This window comes from Alligator mississippiensis, chromosome 14 (assembly GCF_030867095.1).
Source record: "Alligator mississippiensis isolate rAllMis1 chromosome 14, rAllMis1, whole genome shotgun sequence".
NCBI classification, from domain to species: Eukaryota; Metazoa; Chordata; order Crocodylia; family Alligatoridae; genus Alligator; species Alligator mississippiensis.
In genome coordinates, this window is record NC_081837.1 from 20,241,269 (window position 1) to 20,250,660 (window position 9,392).

General features: G+C 43.5%; 1 long non-coding RNA gene across 1 annotated transcript; it reads right to left on the reverse strand.

Annotated features, from left to right (window-relative positions):
- Positions 1–907: 907 nt before the first annotated feature.
- On the reverse strand, positions 908–9,152 carry LOC132244747 (uncharacterized). The gene is made up of 2 exons (XR_009456494.1): positions 3,235–9,152; positions 908–1,667 (listed from the first exon to the last, which is right to left on the reverse strand). It is a non-coding gene; the product is annotated as an uncharacterized LOC132244747 (long non-coding RNA).
- Positions 9,153–9,392: the final 240 nt, after the last annotated feature.

Sequence of the window (9,392 nt, forward strand, 5' to 3'; positions counted from 1 at the left end):
TTTAATTTATACAATAGGAACACCTAGGGTTTGTAATAATGAAGAATTGTGGAGGCATAATATAGACGAGTCACAGAGAGAATAGCCTGGCTTACAATGTAGGTGTCAGGCAGCAGAGTCAGGAGCATGGGCTGCACAAATGGGGTGGGGATGAGGTGGTAATAAAATAGAACGTAGCATAGAAGCAGCAGTCGCAGCCCATTGCTGCCCACCTTTCAGTGACTTCTCGGACAGACTCTGTTTTTTTCCACCTATCTGCTCTCCTACTTCCCTGCACACCAACTGTTCTTGCCTGAGAATTACTATAGTGCAGAAAGGAGACAGCTGGACCAGGATGTGTGAATTCTACTTGTCCCGCCTGGAAAGGATCACTGTGTTAGTATCAACCCAGTCCCTGCAGAGCAGGACGTTTCTCTTAACCTTCTATCGTGCCTGGCACCCAGAGCCAAAAAGCAGCTTTATGTATTGTACGGAGGTACATAAGGTCTTTTCTATGAAGGAAAGATAGATTTATTTATTTATTTTTTGCTACATCTATACCAAAAGTGTGTGGTCACATTGCTCCGTATGCACTAGCTGAATCCACTTCCCTTGTGAATCCTTGTCCCTGCAGGGCTTTTAGAAAATTTTCGCAATACTAGCTACCTACGGACAGACCTTCTATCATAGTCTCTAGTCGTGCATGATGTCTCTGCATGCGCAACTGTCTCTGCACATACTGAAGTGTTCTCCGAGATTTATCTAGATGTTAATCAGTGACTCATATTATTGGATGAATAATCAGAGGACAATACAGCACTGCCTATTTCTGAGGTGAAAAAGTGCAAGCTCTGTCTTCACTTCTTTTCCCCTCAGTAAATTCTGACTAACAAAGACTCATTAAATCAAAGGGAGACTGCGAGGAACCCACAGAGCAAAGATGCTGTTTATTATGAATCCACCCAGTGCTCTCGCATGCTAAATGCCTGCATTCCAATTCAAAAGAAGAAACAATCATTTTTAAATAACAAATCTGAACTAGTTTCTGAACATCTGATGTGAGGAAATAAAACCTAGTGCTTGTTCTTCCATTGCTAGGAATTGCTGAAATAAAGAATTTTCATTTGTGAAAACAGTCCACTCATTCTCTGTATCCTTTTTGAGACTTCCTGAAGCAGCAGCTTTTCAATGTGCTTCCCATATTGCTTCTTTCAGTGGAAATTTGCTGCATCCTGGCACTGAAGGTATTTGCAGTACCTAGATATCATTAAGTTTTACCTTCTTTCAGGACAAAACACACAAAGCCAGTGCTCAGTAAAGCCTTGGCCATGGGACTGAGTGTCCTTATGCAGGTCTGGAAGACTTCCAGACCTCCTGGTGGCCTCCCTTTCCTTGCCGTTTCTCAATAGACAATGATGTCCTCATGCCCGTGACAGCGGTTTGATCAGCCCATAGTCCATGCACTTCACAAGGCACTCACGAGCTGCGTCAAGAGCATGCTGTATTTTGGGGTCATCTTTTTGTTTGCCAACGACTGTCAGGATCTCCAGGAGCTCACTCTCTACCAACTTTTTGGCGAGTTCTTTGTCAGCGCTGATTAGGTTGTAAGCAACAACCAGCCCACGGTGCTGAACATCCACACTGTCCTGCAAGCAGAGCCTCTGCAGGATTTCCAGCCACTGAATTGTCTGAACGGAAGGAAAAAAAAACTGTGAATGACCAACTGGAGATTTTTTATATTATGGGAAAATCTCAGTTAAGAGCACAAGGTTGGCCTGCCACTAGGTAAGGTCCTTTTCAGTGGGGAGAAAGTGGTCACTTAAGACAGGAACAATTGATGCTAGCCCGTGAAAATTTCTCTCTGTTCCCATGAAAGCTCATCCCCCATCAAGCTGTTATGCTAGATGGTGTCTTCTGACTGTAGAATAACAAATTCCTTTCCACAGTTTTGTTGGAAAAAACCTGGCACAGTTGTCACAAATGTGGGGCCTTTAACTGATTCTGGAGCTATGTGACCTGAGGGAGCAGGGTAGGGTTACCAGGCTGCTTAAACAGCTGGCATAACCAGACAGCAGGGAACTACATTTACATTTCAAAGCAGAACCTGTAAGGGGTGAGAGACTGGAATACATGAGAAGAGGCAGAGGCAGACAAGATTCTTTGGGTAAATGTGATATCTTTTATTAGGCCAACTAATAGTTGGAAAATTGTTCTTTGCAAGCTTTTATGTGCAAACACCCTTCTTCAGGCATAGGGAGAGAGCCTGAAGACGGGTGTTTGGGCCTAAAAGCTTGCAAAGAACAATTTTTCCAACTATTTAGTTGGTCTAATAAAAGATATCACATTTACCCAAAGAACCTTGTCTGCCTATGTCCTTAGACCAACACGGCTACAACCAACACCCCTGAGAAGAGACAAAGACACTGAATGAATTAGTTGTGTGGGGTATGCAATACATGATGGACTGGACATGAGAAGCATGTTATGATCAAGGCACTCAAGGGGGAGCAGGTGGTGCAAATTCACCTCTAAAAACCCAGGCAAAGATGAAGCCTGTGGGATCTCCTCCTTATCCTCTAAGATGACCTGCAGATCCCGCGGAGACTTTGAGACATTCTGCCCTCAGGATTATGTAAGAGCTATGCAAGGCTTCCTGTTGTCTCTCTTTGGCTTATTACATTTCGTTTTAAGTTAGGAGAAGTTGTGTGTGCTGTCACTGTGTCTTACTGGACTGTGTCTTAGCTTGGCAGAATGTTTCTGTTGTCTTTGTTACATACTTGAAATTCCAAATTGCTGTACTCAATTAAACGCTTTCTTCAGAAAACAGACTATTCTTGTTCAAGCATTTATGAATTCAGTGTCACTACCTAAAGTCTAATGTTAAAGTCTGGTAACAGTTTGCTTTTGAATCACTGATAGCTAAATTGAGAAATGGAGATATTAGGCCCATGGAAACAGAGGCTGAGCAAGCAGCCTTCATCAACCTGTCTTGCTTTAGTTCTCTGCCCAGGAAAGCACTTTGATAATGTCCTTTAATTCTTCCTGCTTTTCCAGCCAAGTACTTCTGTACTGTTCTGCCAGTCACCTGAATCCTGACTTTAGCTATCACCAGTGATTGAAAAGCAAACCTTTACCAAACTTAACATTAGGTAGTGGCACTGAATTCATGAATATTTGAACAAGAATAAATCCAGGTTGCTATGGAGTTGTGTGCTCACACCATTCAGTCTTTGGGAATCAGATTTCACTCCTTACCACTTGAGTCATTTTATAGCAGAGTTTCTTCTGTGCTGCTGTCAGCATGGCCAAAGCTCCCGCAGCTGCTTTCTGGACCGTCTCATCATCCTCACTACACAGTAATACAATCAGCTTGAGTCTGTCATTTCCATGAGCCACAAACCGCTCTTGAACCTGAACAAGAGGGAGTGAAAAGATGGGTAAGCTGAATGAATGGCAAAGCTGATGGGATTTATACTGAAATCATAGCTTCACAAGCCTTCAAATTAAGCAGTTGCACTAGAAATAGCATTCAGACAAGTTACAGGAATTGCCACACTAGATCAGACTTGTGAACCAGGTGATTTGGTATCTTGAATGAAACCGTGGTCAACACTAGAAGCTTCAAAGACAAGTAAAATAAAACCCAATAGGGAGAGGATGTGGATAAGCTACATCCAATCAGAGTCTCCCAATAGTTTCAGGTTGTTTTAAACCACAAAAGATAGCATTTATATTATTTCCAAAACATGCCACCTGAAGAAGAATGTCCTGCATTCGAAAGCTTATCTAACACTATCCCAACTATGCAATTGCTTCAATAAAAGATATCACCCTAAGGAATCCTTTCCTCAAAATATTTTAAGGCACTGAGTTGACTGGGTTAAACCTATTGCAACTCGGTTGCATGACTGCTGCCCTTCATTTAAGATCACTACAATACAGCATTCAAGGCCCTTATGCAATCAGACATTTGAAAACACAGATCTCCCCCCCCAAAAAAACCAAAACAAAACAAAAAACCCCAAAAAGGAACACGTGCGAGATGGTTTTGCTGGTCACTGGTTTCTGTATCAGAAGCAGCAGAAAAACCAGAGAAGCCCTAGTAGAGTTGAAGCTATCCTCAACATTCCCAAACCTATGACTAGAAAACAGATGAGGGGATTCTTAGGTGCAACGGGTTATTGTAGACAGTGGATCCTGGGTTATGCTGCTTTTGCAAAACCCTTGCAAGCATTTACTCATGATACCACCCCAGAACCCCTCCCTTGGACTCCTGAAGCCAAACAAGCGTTTGTGGCCCTTAAGCAAGCCCTTGCTGTTGCTCCCGCTCTTGGACTCCCTAATTATAAGAAACCCTTTACTTTGTTTTGTCATGAATAGGAAGAAATCGCTTTAGGAGTACTCACTCAGCTGCACGGTGAAAAGCATCGCCCAATTGCATAATACAGCTCTGCCCTTGATCCCGTGGCTGCGGGACTTCCTCCTTGCCTCCATTCACTTGCAGCTGCTGCCTTGTTGGTTGAAAAGGCAAATTCTCTAGTTTTGAGACACTCTTTAACCGTTGCAGTTCCACATGCTGTGATGGCCCTTCTGCTCAAGGGCAAAACTCAGCACATTTCCAATTCCCATCTTACTAAATAGAGGAAACTTCTACTGTCAGCTGCAAATGTAACCTTAAATTGCTGCTACCTAAGTGCTGTTCTTATGAGTACATTCTTGTTATTATTGATGTGTTCTCTGGATGGGAGGAAGCCTACCCATGCGTACATGCCAACAATCAAGCTGTCACACTAAGTACTCTGAAAACCCTTTCCATCTTCTTTGAATTGTAGGAAAATGTCTGGAGGGCTGCCTGGGAAGGTTGGGTATGCCTTTTGTTGTTGTTCCAAAATGGCAGGTAAAGCTTCCCAAAAATACTCTTTGTGTTTTCACTGGTCTTTTCATTTGGAAAGGATCATGTACAGAATGAGTAACATTCAAGTAGGGCAGTGATGGTGCAACTAAAAGGTGCATATCATAGTTCCCCGCATACAGCATGTACCAACGTATACTATACACCTTGTTTTTGAAAGTCAGAATGCAGAGAAAAAGATCTTGGCTTGTAGCACCTAACTGGGGAGGAGCAGCAAGAGTGTGAGCCTGCTCATTGCTCTGCATCCTCTAGATCGCATGAAGATTTGACTTTTTCTTTTTGCAGGAACTGTTCTCACCCTATGTCTTGCATGTAATGAACAGTGGGATTACCAGCAACGTTGTTTGGGGTTTTTTTTCCGAAGCAGGTAGGCTGTATTTTGAAAACTACAGTACTTTCTAGGCTGACATATTAACAAGCCCCGGATCTTGAAGAACAGAGTCTGCTGGAGAGAGGGAGTGTTGCCCAGTGTCTCAGCTCTTGCCTGGTATCCTGGAGAGCTTGAATGAGCACAGTGGGGCTAGGCTGATCCTCTGTCAGTTATGCTCTCTCCTAATACACACTTTGCTGCATCAGGAGTTTGAGAAAGTCCCAATCTTAGTGGGGCGCTGCTACTCAAGCCCCAAGGCTTTGGGTGGGGCAGTTAGCCCTGCTGCTGCCATTCCCTCCCTGAAGTCAGGCAGGTATTCATCCCTCAAATGGGCTGGGGAGGGATACTGGGACACAGTTTAAGCTGTAACCAAAGCTTACATTGGGAAGGCTGTGGCTGGAGTGGGAGAAGAGCTTGTGTTTTTCTCTTTTTCTCTTTTGCTGAGTATCCTGCTCCAGGTCTGGCCTCTCCTTCTGAAAGCCCCAACCCACAAGATCCTTTCCCAAAGCTTAGAGTGATGGGCAAAGTGTCTGTGTGCATGTAGTCTGCAGTACGCTGGCTACTAAGAATGGCTACGTGGAGAAAGCTGCACAGAACTAGCCCACCCAAGTGCCTTGCAGAAGGGTCTTCATTGCCCTGAACCGGAAATCACAAGGGATTTCACTCACACAGGCCTTTTGTTCTCTATTATTGTTTGCTCTCATAGGCAGAGGCCTGTCCTCCCAAGGCATCCTCACAAGGATCGCAACTGTGATGGGATGGAGAGAGGCTTGTCTGCTATTGTTGACATTGAGAGCGATGCTGTCTGTGGTTCTGTACTTCTGCTAGGATCACCTGTGTTGGCAAGGTGGAGAGCAGATACATGATTACCAGAAGCCCCTAGCCATGGACCTGCCCCTAGTCACAGACCTGCGTTTACAGAGACAATGACTGTGTGATGGTTATTTTGTACATGGACCTGGGGCAGGTGTGCGATTAGGCAGCTGCACTTATGACTGAGCAGCCCTATTTCACATGAACTCTGCTATCCTGTGTGTGGAGGGAGCTAGAGTCTAAAAAAAAACCTGCCTGTATTCAATTCACTACCAATTTTTGAGGAACTTGATGATTCCCATATGCCAAGACTTATGTCAAAGAAGGTGATTTGGAGTGTGGGAAAAGAACTGAATCATGAAAACTTTGATATCGAGGAAAATGGACCCAGCGATGCAAGACAACTGACCTCATTAATACATTTCTTATCATGAACCCCACATCTAAATCTCCTGGCTTTGCTTTACCAAGGCAGGGCTCGACTATGTTCAATAAGGTGGACAACTAGGTACTTTGCAAATGGAATTTTATTAAAGATGCCAAGTGTGAGTGTGCTGAGATTCAAACTGTAGCACGTATCACAGAGGAATGTCCTGTGGGAAATACATTTGGCTACAGGTAGCCAGGGGATTAAAAAATTGATATACTAGCTGTTCTTTGAAAATCTGAGTACTTAGAAATGTTTTTCTAGATTATCATCAACTGTGCCCTGAGAATGTATTATTAGTTAGGGAAGTTACCAGCCCTCTACCCACAAAAACAACACCAACAAACGACAACATGGTCTTTGTTTGAACTGATGAACAATTACTGAGGAAAGAGCATGAGGGAAAACAGTCTTAAAAGCTATTTTTCGTCCTTGTTGCACGTTGAGCTGTTTGTGTTTTGCTCAGTGCTAACTTGAGTTTGGATCAGTCACACCTTAAGGCTGAAAACCTGCCCTGACTGTCCCCCACCTGTAGCACTGCAGTCCTCCAGCATCCCAGGATGCAATCTTGGCAGCTCATCTGTCGGACTGGCTGCACAGAAATGGAAAAGGAGCTGGGATACACAGATTGGGGATAAATCTGCCCTGCAGAAGCATAGCTTTAAGCATCCTAAAATGTATTTACAACTAGTGTCAGGTGTTAATATACAGACAATCCAAGGGTTTAGGGCTCTAGGAGGTGCCTAAAATTCATGTATAATGAGGCCCTTATTTTACTCTGAAGCAAGAATGAAATGTGATGCTTGAGTTTAGAGCAAGTTCTTACTCTAGAGGATAAGTTTGGTTCTCCCTGAAGAGAAAAGCAATTTTCTACTGATATAATGGGAGCAGGAGCAGACTCCAGTGAACTCCAGCTACTATGAGTTTGCATCTAAACTCATAGTATATATGCATGAAAAATGATGTCAGCAAAGGAATCTACAGGGCCTGAGAAAAAAAGTCTTGCAACAAGGGTACCTGTGATCTCTTTGCATATTTTCTCTGTGCAGTCTTGAAGGAAGGAACACACACTTATCAGCAAAAAGAAAAAGTGTCACAACACCAAATCTAATCAATTCCACTTACAAGTCCCAGGGTAAGATTAGCCCATTTTGGAATTCTTACAGGGCATAACCACATTTTGATTTTGTTTTTAACTCTGCATGGTAAAAACAGTATCCCCAGTACTCTTGATCTAAATGGGTTGCATGCGACATAGACACACACATTCATATATACATACACATGCACATATATATTCAATATTTGTGGGTGGGGAGCCAGGTCTTTCACGAGAAAATCTGAATATTCCAATGAAAACAGATTCTTCTACTGAATATTAAAATAGTTCAGTAAATCCTTTTTACCAGGTACGCATTTTAATGTAAAAGGTGATTTTTAAAAAATAAAGTAGTAGTGAGGGATCATGCTACAGCTCATTCCTACTTCTCTGCAGATGTTCTGGACTTTCTTTACATAACATTGCTGTTTCCACCCAATATTGCCAGAGTCTCACCTTGGGATCCATGTCAGTTTGTTATTTAGTAGGATCACAGCATAAAGAGGACCTTGGTCAGGCCCTTGGACTACTCAAATTCATGCTGCACAGAGAACCTCATTTATTTCTACTTCACTAATACGCAACAAATCAATGGAAATGAGGACTTCTCATATTGTAGCAAGCATGGAAGGTGCTAGCATACTAATGAAAGCAAACATGGCTCCACTTTGTTTCTTGTTTTTGTTTGGCTGTGTAACGCGAGAGAGAGAGTCTGGCTTATGTCCACCTGAAAGTCCCTTCCACTTCCCGGAGTAGCCTCCTGCACAGATTTGCCAGCATACCTATCTTGACAAAGATTATGAGTAATTGTCACACCTGGCAAAGAAAAAAAAAAAATAATCAACATAGCTGTGCTGGTAACATTCCTGATGTAAATGCAAATGGAAAAGGCAAAAGAGAGCTTGTCTCCAGCAGGTTGTGATTAAGAGGTGTGCTTAAAGTTAAGTTAATTGACCAAGGAGCATTTGCCAGTGAAAGCTGCATCTCTGCTAGGGACTTTGAGCCAGAAAAGCCATACTGACAGTCACCTGATTGTAGACTAGAGGGATGGGGTCCAGGTTTACTCGCACTGAAATCAAGACTAGCTCTTTCCCTGACACCATGGAGCAGGACTAGGCTCTTTCTTGCCACAGCTCATGCTGCTGTTGAAACGTGCGTGGAAAAAGAGGCTTTTGTAGGAATGTTATTGTGCATGAGGTAGAGACTAGGGGTGTGCAAAGCGGGCCCTATTCGATTTGGATTCGGCCCAAATCAGGAACGGTGATTTGATTCGTTGATTCAGATCACTGTCCCTGATTCAATTCAACCAAATCTGAATCCGAAGGTTTGATGTTGATTCAGAGAATCAGCAATTCGGACAGACACAGCTTTAACTGTTTTTTCTACATACCTTGAGGTACCAGACGCAGCTTGTAATTACTACGATGCTGGGACATACGGAGCGTCCCACAGGAGTGCGGGGGGCCCTCCACGTGCTCGATGGTGAATCCAGAAGTGGATCGGAAGTGCTTCTGATCCACTTTCGGGTCTGCTGCCAAGCGCGTTGGGGAGCCCGCCGTGCTTCTGTGGGACACTCCATGTGCCTCAGCATTGCAGCATTCATGACCCGCCTGCTACCTAGAGCTATGCAGAAAAAACATTCAAAGCTGTGTCTATGTCCAAATCTCCCCGAATTGATTTGTAGGGCTTCAATTTGATTCAGAGAGGTTCAAGGGTCCGCTGATTCAATTCGGATTCAGAGATTCAGCCACCGAATTGGGCCGAATCTCTACTGAATCAAATCAGGGACCAA